The 16,046-nt window shown below is 32.2% G+C and overlaps 1 pseudogene; it reads left to right on the top strand.

The window, feature by feature from the left end:
* The first annotated feature begins 11,588 nt into the window (after nucleotides 1-11,588).
* LOC107903498 (scarecrow-like protein 21) lies at nucleotides 11,589-14,612 on the top strand (annotated as a pseudogene).
* Nucleotides 14,613-16,046: the final 1,434 nt, after the last annotated feature.

Here is a 16,046-nt window from a genome sequence, read left to right as displayed (position 1 = left end):
TAAAAAATAATCAAAAGAAAAAAAATAGTAAGCCACCTTTAAAAAACTGCCAATCGTTTTCTTTTTTTATTCCTCCTTTTTTTTTCTTTACAATGAAGGGAGAGGCCTCTATTTATAGTTGAGCCTCCCCAAATCTAACGGTACAGATCAATTACATCAACGGCTGAGATTAAAGGGTATCTACAAATTAAATCTCTAAGATTACAAAATCATATCTTCTAAGATTGCATATCATATCTAAAATTATATATCATATCTAAGATTGCATATCATATCTAAGATTATATATTATATCTAAGATTGTATATCATATCTAAGATTGCATATCCCTGAAGATTATGTTTCCATAAGCTTGTAGATGGACCTTCAACCTTTTCAAGTAATAGGCAATTCCGATCAGGCCAAATGATAATACTTTGGGTTTTCTTTTTTGTGAGCCCGGGCTAAAATTGGGTATTATAGAAAGCACCAAAAATATCCTATCCCTAATAAATAATGAAAAAGAATAGTAAAACGGAAGTAAGGTCAAATCCCCAGGGACTAGATTTGCACAATATCTTATTCCGTGAAATCTCAAGCAGAATCTTGCCCAAGAAAACCTGCGTTTCTGGAAAGAAAATAACAAAATTAAAGGTTTGGATCTAGAAACAAAAAATAAAATAAAAATAGAATTAAGAATATTGAATCGAAAATTCGAGAAATTAAAAATAGAGTTGAAAGAAAGGAAATTCTTATGAGAGGTTCCAGCCTCCAGTTTTCTCGTTCCGCCTTGGGTTCAATCCTCGGCTTTTAGATGATCATTCTCAAACCGAATAAGCCAGTTATAGTGGAAGAGGACGCCTACGACCACCAGCTCCAAGGATTTAGACTTACAATTTAGTGGAACCTGACTCTAGCCAACAATCGCTTCTATGGGATCGTCTTATGCTAGATCAACGCTTCTCAATGGCGAATCCCACGCCATTTTGTCTCTTGGGCTTGCCAACCTCTGACGCAATAAGCTAACGAACCGACTATGCAACCTTCCTAAAACATACAAAGCAGTCGCCTTTGCATACGTTGAGAAGCTTACTTCTTAAGGGACATAGACGAAAGCGTCAGTCCAGTAGTGCGGAGAAATGATGAATACTCGGCAAGGAAGCTAAGTACGGACTCTAAGCCTCAAGAACCATTTTTGGGGAATATCGACAACCTTGACTAGATGGGTTTAATGGCTCATGGTTGTGGTGGAAAATAAAATAAATAAAATAAAAATGGAGATTTTATTGAAATGAAATATGAGAAGAACAAAAGTCTAGACTTTTGGGGAGAGAGTGTTTACAGAAAAAGATGGATGCCTTTTGAGTCATTTCACCCCCTATTTATAGTGCTAGGGGAGTTAGTCTAATCTTACTTAAACTCCCAAAAGATAAATACATTTAATTGAATATAAATAAAGATAAATAAAATAAAATCCTAAAATTAAATAATCCTTAATAATTATCTTAATATTAATTATCCTAATATAATTAAAATAGAGTCTGATAGAATAAAATCTCTTCTTTTTGCATTTCAACCCTTGTTTCCTCTATGATTGCACTTTTGGCACCAACTTTTCCTTGTGTCGCACATTGGCCTATTTTATCTCTAAATTCACACTTTTGGCCCTTAATTTTACTTTTGCCTCAAATGTAGTTCCTATGAGATAAAAGATCATAAATAGCTCAAATTAGCAGGATCATACTCAGAATAAATACATAATTAATACATAAAAATACGTTATTCTAGAGTGTTATCGCTTGGGTCATGGTGGATCTACTACTGTAACTGCAATATTGATAGATAGAATAAAACTATGGGTGGCAAACATAGGAGATTCATGTATTTTTTTTCTAGAGAGGGTCAGACAATACAAATGACGACAGATCATGAACCCAACACTAAACGAGACAGCATTGAGCAATAGATATTACAATAATATATTTTTCGCATCTTTTGAAGTTAAATTAGATAAACATTTTACATCTTCAAAATAAAGTATCTTCACCTTTCAAGAACAAGAACAAAGATATCATGATCTTCCATCATTGGTCCAAGACGAAACTCTTGGAAAGTATTTGTATGGAGAATTCCTAAGCATTTCATATGTAACAAGCAAAACCATATATGGAAAAAAAGACAAAGTAGAAATGTGATTTGTCGTATAAATAATGCAAATCCAAATGTAAAAGATTTTATTTGAAATTTCTGTTGAATCATGATAGAGGGTCCAATTTATTCAAAGATTTATTAACGTTTGATGGAATATAATGTTTTTCATTTACTAAAGTAATAGAGAAAAGAGGTCCTCTAAAATGCAGTGTCAGCAGTAATATTGAATACATTAACAAGTGTTAATTTCTAAGGTATGTACACGTTATTTTTTCTTTATTTGAAGATTTAGTTTTATTATTTTTTATGAATTTTTTTATTAATTATAAGAATAATAATATTTACATTTAAATATTTTACTTATACTGTTAATTGAGTCTTAGTTTGACTGACATAGGCATTGTTGCTAATACAGGAAGATACGGATTCAAGTGGGTTGAAGCACATTAATTATTTTCCTATTCATGGATTAGAGAGATTGTAGGTAATTTTACATATTGTATTAAAAAAATACATATAATTAAAATCTATAATTAAATTATTCAAATTTAAGTACCTGCCCAATAGCATACAAAAGGGAACATTATAGTTAAAGGTTTTAACAAATCCAATGGAATAGGATTGATAGATGTCAAAAAAAAAATCTAAGCTAAAAATTAATATAAAGTAACTCAAGCTAAGTTTTTTTTTTTTTTGCTTCTTGGATACTTTTAATTTCATCTTTGTGTTGGCAAATCAATAGTATTTTTTTAAGCCAATAATATTGTCCATGCAATTTTGTTTCTAATATCATTTAGGTAAATTGATTTTTATATATTATTTAATTTTTTGGAACTTTTTTTTTACAGGTATGGGGACAAAATAATATATGATTATGATTCACCTTCTTTACATATTGATTTCTTGAAAGATGAAAGTACTAATTATTGGCAATTAATAGCAGATGAATCACAACAAATTACTCTTTTTAGATTATGATGTAGAAACAAAATTTGTGGAGTGTGCCTCGCATTTTTCGGTCAAACTAGAGTCAAAATAAAGGCGACATTGCGACGAGGAATCACGCAACGTCGCAACAACGCGACAATGTTCAAAACAAAGGCAAAACAGTGGCGACGTCGTGACAAGGAGCTTGGGACGTCACGACGACGCGACAAATTCCAAACTTAAAGAAGTTATGTATTAAACTCTCAGCAGAGTAGTTTTCCCAATTAATATCTTCTTACACCATAGATATTATAGTCATATTAGAACTCTAATCTTAACCTATTTAAAGGGTTTTAGTAACCCTAGAAAAAGAGAACAAAGGAGAATAACACAACGTTAGAGAAAAAAATCAAGAGAGAGTTTTAGAGAGCTTTAAGGGAATTTTGTGTTTTAGCCAAATAGCTTTGTATTCGGGGTTAGGGTTTGTTTTGAATTTCTCTATCTTGTACTCTTTGTTTGTTTGCTCATTAGTGAAGTCTCATTTGCCAATGGTTTTTTGTCCTCTTGATTAGAGGAATTTTTTCACGTAAATTTGTGTGCCCAATTATCTTTATTCCTTCTTTCTCGTTGTTTATACGAGCCAATCTCCAACAAACTAATATCAGAGCTTAGGTAGGATTCTACAATTGACTCGTTTAGAGATGACAACAATAAGACTCGATATCAAAAAATTTGATGGGATTACAAATTTTTGTTTATGGCAAATTTGAATGATTGCAATACTAGTTCAAAACGACCTAAAAAAGGTTGTTACAGGACAAAAGCCCGCGGATTCGGATAAATCGAAATGGAATGAGCTTGATGAGAAGGCTTTGTCTATAATTCAATTGTGCCTCACAAACAATGTGTTGCTTGAGGGGCTTATGGAGAAAACGATATATACCTTACGGAAGAAGTTAGAAACTCTTTACATGAAAAGTCTCCAGCTAATCGATTAGCGTTGAAACACCGCCTATACACGTTTCGTATGGAAAAAGGTATGCCCATTAGGGCTCACATCAGTGAATTCGTTACTCTCTTAAATGATTTGAAGAATGTTGAGGCTAATATAGATGATTAAGATCAGATTATGTTATTATTATGCTTTTTACCCCCTTCATATAAAACTTTCAATGAGACCCTGATTTATGGTAAATATAAACTCTCGTTCGAGGACGTGAAGTGAAACTTGTTAAGAAAAGACAAACTTGATAATGAGTTAGGTTTGAATAACAAGTCAGATGGGCAAGCCTCGATTTTGGTTACGAGAAACAAGATAATATTAAAGTTGAGGAATCGAGACAAGAGATGTGGCTATTGTAAGAAGTTAACTCACATTAAGGCAAATTGTTATAAGACGCAAACTAAAAATATGAGGATTACTGTGAGTAACAAGAAAGGAAAGCAAAAGGCCAAGGTAGCCGATGCTAGTGTGGTCGAGGACAAGAGTGATGATTGATTGTTGGTGTCTACGACCGAAAGGTCTAAGCTTAAGTCTAAGTGAGAATAATTCACCTTGTAAAATAATCGGTATTGGTATCATTCAAATCAAGATGCACGACTGGATTATTAAAACACTGTCAGGTGTTAAGCATGTGCCTGATTTAAATAAAAACCTAATCTCCTTGGGTCTGTTAGACTTAAACGATTGTAGAATTACCATCAAGTCAAGCGAAGTTAATGTATCTCATGGAGCTCTCGTTTTGATGAAAGGTTAGGAAATTGACAGTTTATATATTCTACAGGGTTCAATAATGATTGGTGAAACAATGATTTCCTTGTTTATTATGGAGTTAGAGTCAACTCGGTTGTGGCATACGCAACTTGGTCATATGAGCAAGAAAGGTATGATCATTTTGAATAAGAGTTTTCCAGTTTCCAAGTTCAAGTATTATTTATAATTGGTTAGTATCTTGTAAAGATTGAGTTAGGCCGATGACGAGGCCTGACAAATGAGACATGTTAAAATATGAATCAAGGTGGAGACTTGTGGAGTGTGTCTCGTATTTTTTGTCAAACTAGAGTCAAAGTAGAGGTGACATTACAATGAGGAATCATGTGACGTCGTAACGACACAACAACGTTTGAAACAGAGGCAAAGCAGTAGCAACATAGTGACGAGGAGCTTGGGATGTCACGATAAATTCCAAACTTAAAGCAATTACGTATTAGCCTCTTAGCAGGGTTACTTTTCCCAGTTAAACTCTGATTACACTAGAGATATTATAGTCATATTAGAACTTTAATCTTAGCCTATTTAAAGGGCCTTAGTAACCCTAGAAAAAGAGAACAAAGGAGAATAACACAACGTTAGAGAAAAAAAATCAACAGAGAGTTTTAAAGAGCTTTAAGGGAATTTTGTGTTTTAGCAAGAGAGTTTTGTATTCGGGGTTAGGGTTTGTTTTAAAATTTTCCATTTTGTACTTTTCGTTTGTTTACTCATTAGTGAAGTTTCATTTGCCTGTGGTTTTTATCCTCTTGATTGGATGAGTTTTTTCACGTAAAATTGTATGCCCAATTTTCTCTATGCCTTCTTTCTCGTTATTTATATGAGTCGATCTCTAACAAACTAATATTAGAGCTTAGTTAGGATTCTAAAATTGACTCATTCAGAGATGATGACAACAAGACTCAATATTGAGAAATTTGATAGGATCACAAATTTCTATTTATGGTAAGTTCGAATGACTACAATACTAGTTTAGAATGATCTAAAGAAGGTCGTTACAAGACAAAAGCCCGTGGATTCGGATTAACCGGAATGGGATGAGCTTGATGAGAAGGTTCTGTCTACAATTCAGTTGTGCCTCAAGAACAATATGTTTTAGGAGGTGCTTATGGAGAAAACGACATTTACCTTATGGAAGAAGTTAAGAACCCTTTACATGAAAAATCTCTAGCTAATTAATTAGTGTTGAAACAACGCTTATACACGTTTTGTATATCCAAAGGTGCATCCATTAGGGATCACATCAATGAATTCGTTACTTTCTTAAATGGTTTGAAGAATGTCGAGGCTAATATAGAACATAAAGATCAGATTATGCTACTATTATGCTTTTTACCCCCTTCATATAAGAATTTCAAGGAGACCCTAATTTATGGTAAAAATAAACTCTCATTCGAGGACGTGAAGGGAAACTTGTTGAATAAAGACAAACTTGATAATGAGTTAGGTTTGAATAGCAAGTTAGATAGGCAAGTTTCGATTTTGGTTGTGAGAAACAGAACTAGATCGAAGTCAAGGAATTGAGACAAGAGATGTGGCTACTATAAGAAGTTAGGTCACATTAAGAAAAATTGTTATAAGCTGCAAAATAAAAACATGAGGACTGTTGAGAGCAATGAGAAAGGAAAGCAAAAGGCCAGTGTAGCTGATACTAGTGTGGTCGAGGATAAGAGTGATGATTGGTTGTTACTGTTTACGACGAAAAGTCTAAGCTTAAGCCCTAGTGGATCATGGATTCAGGGTGTTCTTATCATATGTGTCTCAACAAGGACTAGTTCTCCACATATAGTCCAGTTGAAGGTGGAGTTGTGCTCATGAGAATAATTCACCTTGTAAGATAATCGGTATTGGTACCATTTAGATCATGATGCACAGTAGGATTATCAAGACACTACCAAGTGTCAAGCATGTGTCTGATTTAAACAAAAACCTTATCTCCATGTTTGTTACGGAGTTAGAGTCAACTCGGTTGTGGCATATGCAACTTGGTCATATGAGCGAGAAAGGTATGATTGTTTTGAATAAGAGTCTTCCAGTTTCCAAGTTTAAGTGTTGTCTGGAATTGGTTAGTATCTTGCAAAGATCAAATTAGGCCAATGATGGGGCTCAACAAAAGAGGCATGTTAAAATATGAATCAAGGTGGAGACTTGTGGAGTGTGTCTCACATTTTCAGTTAAACCAGAGTCAATGTAGAGGCGACGTTGTGATGAGGAATCATGCGATGTCGCAACGACGTGACAATATTCAAAACAAAGGCAAAACAGTGGCAACATCGTGACGAGGAGCCTAGGACGTCACGACAAATTCCAAACTTAAAGCAATTATGTATTAGACTCTCAGTAAGGTTACTTTTCACAGTTATACTTTGGTTACACCAGATATATTGTAGTCATATTAGAACTCTAATCTTAGCCTATTTAAAGGGCCTTAGTAACCATAGAAAAAAAAGAACAAAGGAGAATAACACAACGTTAGAGAAAAAATCGAGAGAGAGTTTTAGAGAGCTTTAAGGAAATTCTGTGTTTTAGCCAAAGAGCTTTGTATTCAGGGTTAGAGTTTGTTTTAAATTTCTCCATCTTGTACTCTTCATTTGTTTGCTCATTAGTGAAGTCTCCTCTGCCCGTGATTTTTTATCCTCTTGATTGGAGGAGTTTTTCCACATAAATTTGTGTGCCCAATTTTCTCTATGCCTTCTTCCTCGTTGTTTATACGGGTCGATCCCCAACAAAATTAAATCTTGGACAAGTGATATTTAAAATTATAGTTGAAAGAGCTGATTCAAGGAAAAGTTGTGATTATTTTTATTGATGAATAGAGAGGTACATGTAATTCATTTTTTTATTGAGTTTTATTTGCACATGTAAGATCAATGCATATGATAATCTTCGTTACAATATCTAATGTAGTTGCAACAACATTTCTTGAGAGATTAACAATATATTCACAATTTGTTTTGCCATTAAATCTAAAAAACAACAGACTTTTGTGATTTATGTAAATAAGACGTAATTGCAAAGTTATTACGAATGACATATCTAATAATATGAGATAAGGGACCTATGACAAAAAAAATTGCATTGAAAAAATTGATAGTTGATCAAAGTTTCAAAGATATTATGGATAGTACTAAAATTTTTTTAGGAAAAGTAATTGTTTTTGGAAGTGACTTTTATCGAGTGTTGTTTGTTATCCCTGATGGTATAAGAGTAGAAATAATTAATGCAAGTCTTACAAAAATATATTTGTAGATTTTTGATGAAAAAATTGACACTAACAAGAAAGAGTAACATTTGTTTATGCATTTCAGTATACTCGAACTCACGTGCTCCTGGATTGACAAAAATGCATATACCAATTAAGCTAAGACTCAATCGACTAATTTTAAAAATTTTTAACTGGAAAAATTAAGATATAAAAATATTATATTTTTATTGTTTATATTATAACATTAATAATTTAATTATATTTTATTTTTATTTTGAATTTGATTTTAATTTTTTTCTTAAATTATACATTTTTATTTGTATGTTGAAATCAACTTTCAAAATTTCTTAAAATATTTTATTTATTAATAATTTTAATTATATTTGTATCAATATTTTGTTTGAACTGTCTCATTATAGGTTCTAATATATCTACTCTTTTTGACACAATGCCAAAAATTATTCATAATTTCTTTCCAACTCGAAGATAAAACTTAACGATAATCATATTAGAACTTAACAATAATCATGTAAGTAGCATGTAACGATAATCATATTATGTACTATATGATCGCATACACATATATAGATAATATTTTGTCAATTTTCTTTTTTGTTCTTTTTATTTTTGTTGAGTACTATATCATAATAATTAAAATAATAAAAAATCATATATAAGACTAGTAAATATTATGAAATAATTAGTACTAAAAAGAGAAAAAATTGTATGAAACTGTAATTCCACATCATTCCTATCACTTTTCAATAGGAGAATGACAAATAAGATTTTTCCGGCATTTTCTTTCTAACAAAATCCAAATTCAACTAATAATGCTAAACATCAGGAGTAAAAAGCTGATTTGTCATTCTCCTATTGGAAAGGGATAGGGATGACATGGAATCACAGTTTCATACAATCTCTTCTCGTACTAAAAATTATGAAATTTAAATTCGAACCGAGATTGATCCGAATTTGATTCAAATAAAATATGGTTACTACAATAATACTATTTTATTAAAAATACATGAAAAGATAATAAAAAAAACATTGTATTAGTATTTGTTACTTTACATATAAAAGGATACTTTAATAATATATCAACAAATTGATGTCCAGTTAATTTACAATACCAACACAGTTAAAAGCTTAATATAAATAAAGATTTTAAGTTCTAACACCACTACTTCAATAAATATATATTTTTAAAAAATCATACACCAATGAATGTTGAGTGAAATGATAAGACACATTGTACTCTCAAAAGGAGACACAAGTTTAAACTTTGAAGACAATATTTTTAAAAACGGACGTGGATCATAAAACCAACTATGAATAATTAAAAAAGTAACACTAATTTTTGTTTATATATATAAATATATACATATATGAAGAAACATCCAAATTATTGACAAGAATAATTTAGAAAATTCATGCAATTTAATTTTCAAAGTGTTGAATTTCATTACCAAGCAAAGTCAAACATATATCCCAAAGCATAGCCTCATGTTTGACCTCATCTAAATCACTTGTAATAATGGTTGGCAGATGAGGATTACAAGTGGCCCACTACAGAAATTTTTCAACCAATCAAAGCTACCCATGTCACCCACATTTGACCCCACAACTTGCAGACATGGCATAAAAAATGATACTTTCCTATTTTCCGTCACGTGTGGTATGGGATATTTTTAAAATTCATTTGAGTTGGTACACATGCTTTAATAGGTAAGAAATAATAACACAATTCACACGTGACCAATATATATATTTATTAATTTTTTATTCAAAATATTTTATTTAATTTCACACTTGTTTCGAATTGATTCAGTTCAATCCTACCCATAAACATATAATAATAGCCTTATATTTTTTTTCATATATTAAAAAATTATTTGTTGAATTTTCAAAAACAAAAAAAAATAAATTTGGCCATTAACGTTTGCATGTTTTGTCAAAATGGTCTTAATTGTATTTTTGAAATTTTTTTTGCCATCAGTCTTTGCTATTTTTTAATTTATTTTTTTCTAACAGATTTAATGAATAAATTCAAGGTTTTAATCTTTCTTTTCTTTCAAAAGGTTTCAATCTTTCATAAGTTTGTTTACTGAATTTTTTTACAGATAATTACATTTATTTTCTTTAAATTTAGGGTTAATTTTTAATTTTATATATTATTTATTTATTTTATTATTTTCTGCATGTAATTATCTTATTGAGTTACCTAAGTAATAAATTACATTTTATTAAAAATATTTCACATCATCCCGGTTAACCTTTTTAATGGTACTTTCATTAAATCTGTTAGAAAAAGCAGGTTGAAAAAAAAAACAAAGGTTGATGGTAAAAAAAGCTCAAAAATACAATTAGGATCATTTAGAAAAAATATACAAATATTAGTGGCCAAATTTGAAATTTAGCCAAAAAGAAAAATGAAATTGCCGACTCAGTGAGTGAATGAGTGCGCAATGGATGACGGAATTTAATTCAGAGATTCTGGTAGGCGCGTAGGAACAGTGTTTGTCCTTTGCCACGCTTTTTAAATACCCCCCCCCCCCAAAAAGGAAATATCGAAGATTGTTGTCGAACGTGTGTCCTCCATGGTCGGCAGCCGTTAGTTTTCTTTTAACGGCGTTATATTTCGCATAATATTCTTCGTATAACTTTCAATTCTGTTTCAAACTTTGTAGAAAATGTATGACGTTGTTTTATAACGTTGTTTTAATATTCGGAAATTTAATCCTTGTGCTTTTTTTTTTGGGGAATTTTATTCTTTTTGGAATTTCAAAATTAGTTCTAATTATTAGCATTGTTAAAATTATCTTTTTTAAATTCAGATTTTTTATAATGTTTTTTTTAGTTATATTGTTATCAAGTGAATTTATTTTTTAATTTCAAAATGCTATACCAAAAAAATTAACAAAAAAATACTTTAACAGTTTTAACAATTAGACCCGAATTTTTAAAATCTGAAAAGTAAAAGGACTAAATTCTTAAGAATAAAAGTACAAAAACTAAATTTTAAATTTGTAAATAGTATAGGGACCCTGGCATATTTTAACCAAAAACAACTTTCTAGCATTTTGAAAAAGGTTAAAATATGCCGCTACTCTCTATATTTATATAAAATTTGAGATTTAGTATCTATACTTTAAAAATTAAAAAATCAATTTTATTTTTTTCAATTTAAAAATCCTACTCCATTCATTATCTTCTTTGATACTTTCTATTAAAATTTATTAATTTAACAAGTTTATTTTCTATCAATCATATGCCACGTCATATTATAGTAGCTTTGATAAATTTTGACATAATGTGCTTATGGTTTTAATTATTTGACTAGGATTTTTACCTCAAAACGGTTGGAGGACTTAATTTCTAACTTTTTAATTATAGGGACTAAATATTAAATTCTGTAAAGTAGAAGGACTAACAGCATATTTTAACCTTTTGAAAAACAGTTGCCGTTAGCTTTTCCGTTTAAAAAATTTCCGTTACATCCTCCTCATCACTGTCCCTCTATAAATACTAGTCTACCTTGCCTGCTTTGGTTTTTGACTTCAAACTTTGAGAAAAGAAAATTCCAAATCATTAAGGAAGTTCCAATTTTACTTACTTTGGAGCATTGGGTTTTGATTTTTGATTCTTCAAAAACAAGAATTTCCAGGTAAACTTCCAAAATTTACTGTTAAATTGGTATTTTTTTTCCCTTTACTTGGTGTTTCGTTTGTGTTCTTTGGTGAGTAGGCTTATATTTCAATTTGATTCGTAATTCTGTTATTGGGTTTTGTTATATTCTTACGTTTACTGAGTGTTTTCCTCGCATATTTAGATTAGGAATGGTTGAATTTGAATTTGAAATGAATTAATTTAAGCTTCAATTTCTTAATTTCTCATTAGAATTTAGGCTGTTTCAGATTGAGTTTGATTCTAGTTTGCCAACTGTTTGTGGAAATTTCACTTCATAAAATAATAGGCAATCATGAGATAAAAATTATTTGTTTTCTTTGATTATGAAGATTGACTGGTATTGTTGAGCCTAGAGTTAAATCCATATCAAGCTTTGTATTTGTTCTAATTATTAAATCTTTTAGAATATTCTCAAAGTATATGGAAGATATGGTGATTTATTCATGGAAGTCTAGGATTCTAGGAGTGAAAGTCGTATCAACTTGAAATATTTTTCGACAATTTCTTTGGTTATACTTACAGCTTTCAATTATGTTTGCAGCTCTTGCAAAAATGCTTTAGATTTATGCTTTTAGTATATGGTTTTGCCTTAGCATAATTTCTTTTATCTTTCTGGAAAAAAATATATGCCGTATATTGTTCCCTTTATCGAAGCTAGACTATGGACATGGCTTTAGCTCTTCAATTTGGATTTTGGTTTTGTTTGTCAACTGCAAAACGTGAATCCGTGAAACTCAAGTGTTCTTTGCAGGTCGAATTTGTTTTTCTCTGAACGTATAAATTCGATTATTGTGTTTGGGTTTCTTGTGTCATTGTGAAAAAGTTGGTTGACAATATTTCTGTCCATCTGTGGATAATTTTTCCCAGACCTCATTATCGCAGGGGGAAGCTGGTGCAAACTCATTTCATGGACTCACGCCTTTGTAGATACGGTGTGATCAGTGCTGGCTTATCCTATTCAACCTCTTCTTCAGCTGTTCCTTCGGTGCCTAACAGTTTGTTTAGTTCTTTAAAATCGAACATAGGAAACTCACCAATCTCGTGCTTTTCAACTCAACCTGATTGTGATACCAACACTGCGTTGAGTGACAGCCAGGAGCGGTACAACTCCACAGAGAATCTCTCAGGATATGCTTCTTGTAACTCTTCTCTTGAATCCAGCACTTATTTCCATCAATCGAGTCCCTCAGTGGACTGCAGGCGTGAAAGCTTACTGGTCCATTCTGATGGAACTTCTTATATAGAAGATGCAAATTCTAGCCATGAAATAATATATACTTCGCAAGAGCTAGGGACAGCACTCATGGCACCTGATGGGCCAATGAAGTAACCAATACACCACAGACAAATGGCCAGCGATACAGGGCATCGAGTAAGGACTGCCAAGGATCTTCCATGTGTCAACCTCAGACAACCTTTTTTACTAACTGTAGGCAGTCAACTGAAGCTGCTCGTGTAGAGAAACGTCTGACTGCAATAGAGGATTTATCTTTGCAGAGGATTCCACCAGGGAATCTAAAGCAGTTGTTGATTGCATGTGCTAAAACTCTCTCTGAAAACAATATCGATAAATTCAATATGTTGATTGCAAAGGCCAGGGTTGCTGTGTCTATCTACGGAGAACCAATCCAGCGTCTCGGTGCTTACATGATGGAAGGGTTGGTAGCAAGGAAGGAGGCATCGGGATCTAACATATATCGAGCCCTTCATTGCCAAGAGCCGGAAGGCAAGGACTTGCTCACATACATGCATACCCTGTATGAAATTTTCCCGTACTTGAAGTTTGGATACATGGCTGCCAATGGGGCCATTGCTGAAGCATGCAGAACCGAAGATCGCATCCACATTATTGATTTCCAGATTGCTCAGGGAACACAGTGGGTGACCCTCTTGCAAGCACTTGCAGCCAGACCAGGCGGAGGTCCTTATGTGCGGATTACAGGAATTGATGATCCTGTTTCTAAATATGCCCGTGGTGGTGGATTAGAAGCTGTTGAAAGACGTTTGATGGAACTATCCGAGCAGTTTGGTATTCCAGTTGAGTTCCATGGAATGCCAGTTTTTGCAGCAGATATCACAAGGGACATGCTTGATGTCAAGCCTGGGGAGGCTCTTGCTGTCAACTTTCCACTGCAGCTCCATCACACCCCCGACGAGAGTGTAGATGTGAACAATCCCAGGGACGGGATTTTGCGAATGGTAAGGTCACTTTCTCCCAAGGTTATCACCTTGGTTGAGCAAGAATCAAACACGAACACAGCCCCTTTCCTCCCTAGGTTCATTGAGACTTTGGAGTACTACTTGGCAATGTTCGAGTCCATAGATGAGATGATGCCAAGACATAGAAGGGAACGAATTAATGTTGAGCAGCACTGCCTGGCCAGGGATATCGTAAACGTCATTGCTTGCGAGGGAAAGGAGAGGGTTGAGCGCCATGAGCTCTTTGGTAAGTGGAAGTCTAGGCTAGCAATGGCTGGATTCCGACCATACCCTTTAAGCTCTTACGTCAATTCAGTGATGCGAGGCCTGCTAAAGTGTTACTCTAAACATTACACATTGGTGGAGAAAGATGGTGCAATGTTGTTGCGGTGGAAGGACCGGAACCTTATATCGGCTTCTGCTTGGTGCTGCGATGGCTGACATTCATACACGTTTATGGTAAAACCGGGATGAGATGGGTCAACCGGGTTGATTTTGGGATATTTGCATAAACATCCTTATAATGCAAAAGGGTGACATTTTTTGGGAATATTTTCCCATACAATCATGCAATCACCATCATTTGTTCCTAAAATATTTCGGGTCCTTTGTTCATTCTTTTAATAGAATTTGATATACCATTTGATGCAAGTATGTATAAGCTTATTAAGGGATTCATTCTATTTCTTTGTTATACGATTCAGTGTACGTAGCATGACCGACACATATTTGCGATATGATACAGGACAGTGAAAAAGAATTTTGAAATAAGTTATTTATACGCAACGGAAATCCGAAAGTTCATTCGAAATTTAGAGAATTAGGACAAAAAAAAATTAAGTTCAAAAATTAAGTTTGTTTAAAATAGGTAGGATTCGGATTTAAACATTCAAGATCTAAATGTTCAACTTGTTTGTATATAAACTTTTAATAAATAAAAAACATAAATTTATTAAATATTAGATTAAGAATAATATATTTTTTTCGAAAAAAAATGTTTAATTGTCTATATATAGAGGTGGCAAACGAGTGGGCTTAGATTTGACTTTTTTCGGATTCATACTTTTTCAAGCTCGAGCTTTCTCAAGGTCAGATCGAGCCAAGTGAGCTCTAACGAATTCAAGTAATTTTGAATTTTTTGAGTTATAAATATTTAGTTTTGAATGTAATAATTCATTTTACTTTTATTCGATGACAACAAAATTTAGATTTGTCTTATAAAAAACATAAATTATAGATATTTAATAAAGTTCTTTTATATAAATAACTAAACTCATTCTATGTAAAATTTATTATATGACATGTATATTAATTGATGAAAATATCTTTTATTGTTTATTAATATATTATATTGACAATTAAATAACTTTTATTTTTCTTATTAAATTTATAAAACTAATACTCATATTATAAAATATTTATTCCAAAACTTAAATATATTATACTAAGTCCAAACTCAAATAATCTACCTATTATTACCCAAAATTAAAATAAACGAATCGTAGCACAATCTCAAATCCAAAATAAAAAATTATTAAACTAAATACCTAAATGCAATTTGTAAAAGTTAAAAACCCAGTTTAAAATCTAATTTAATAAAAATAATATTTTATTAAGATATTAAAATTTTAACTATTTTATGTATTACTAGTCATAGACATTGTTAGGCCTGAAAATACCAAGAGAGGGGTGAATTGGTATTTTAAAATTCTTTGCAAACTTTTCTTAAATGATGAGGAAAGGGAAGAAAAGTTTAGACAAACCGATTTATAGTGGTTCGGCCCCAATTGTTTACCTCCATTTTCTTGGTATACCTCAACTAAGGATTTCTCAATTCACTGTACTTGAATTGGTATCTTTAAAGGACAATGTAGGATTTTTACCAAAATATTACAAAAAAATAAAAAATTACCAAAATATTATTTTTTATTTACGAAAATAATACAAAAAAATAAAAAACAGAAAAAAATGTTGCAACAATGTGACAATACCCTGGAGGAGGGTATCCCATAGGCGGCACCAAAGGTGCCTTTCCCATAGGCGGCACTGATGGTGCCCCTCCCATAGGCGGCACTGCCTATATAATGGGCCATCCGGCTGGTGGGTTGGGGGAAGAGAAGGAGAGGGAAA

The sequence above is a fragment of the Gossypium hirsutum genome, chromosome D05 (genome assembly GCF_007990345.1).
Source record: "Gossypium hirsutum isolate 1008001.06 chromosome D05, Gossypium_hirsutum_v2.1, whole genome shotgun sequence".
Lineage (NCBI taxonomy): Eukaryota > Viridiplantae > Streptophyta > Magnoliopsida > Malvales > Malvaceae > Gossypium > Gossypium hirsutum.
This window is presented reverse-complemented; position numbering and strand designations above follow the sequence as displayed.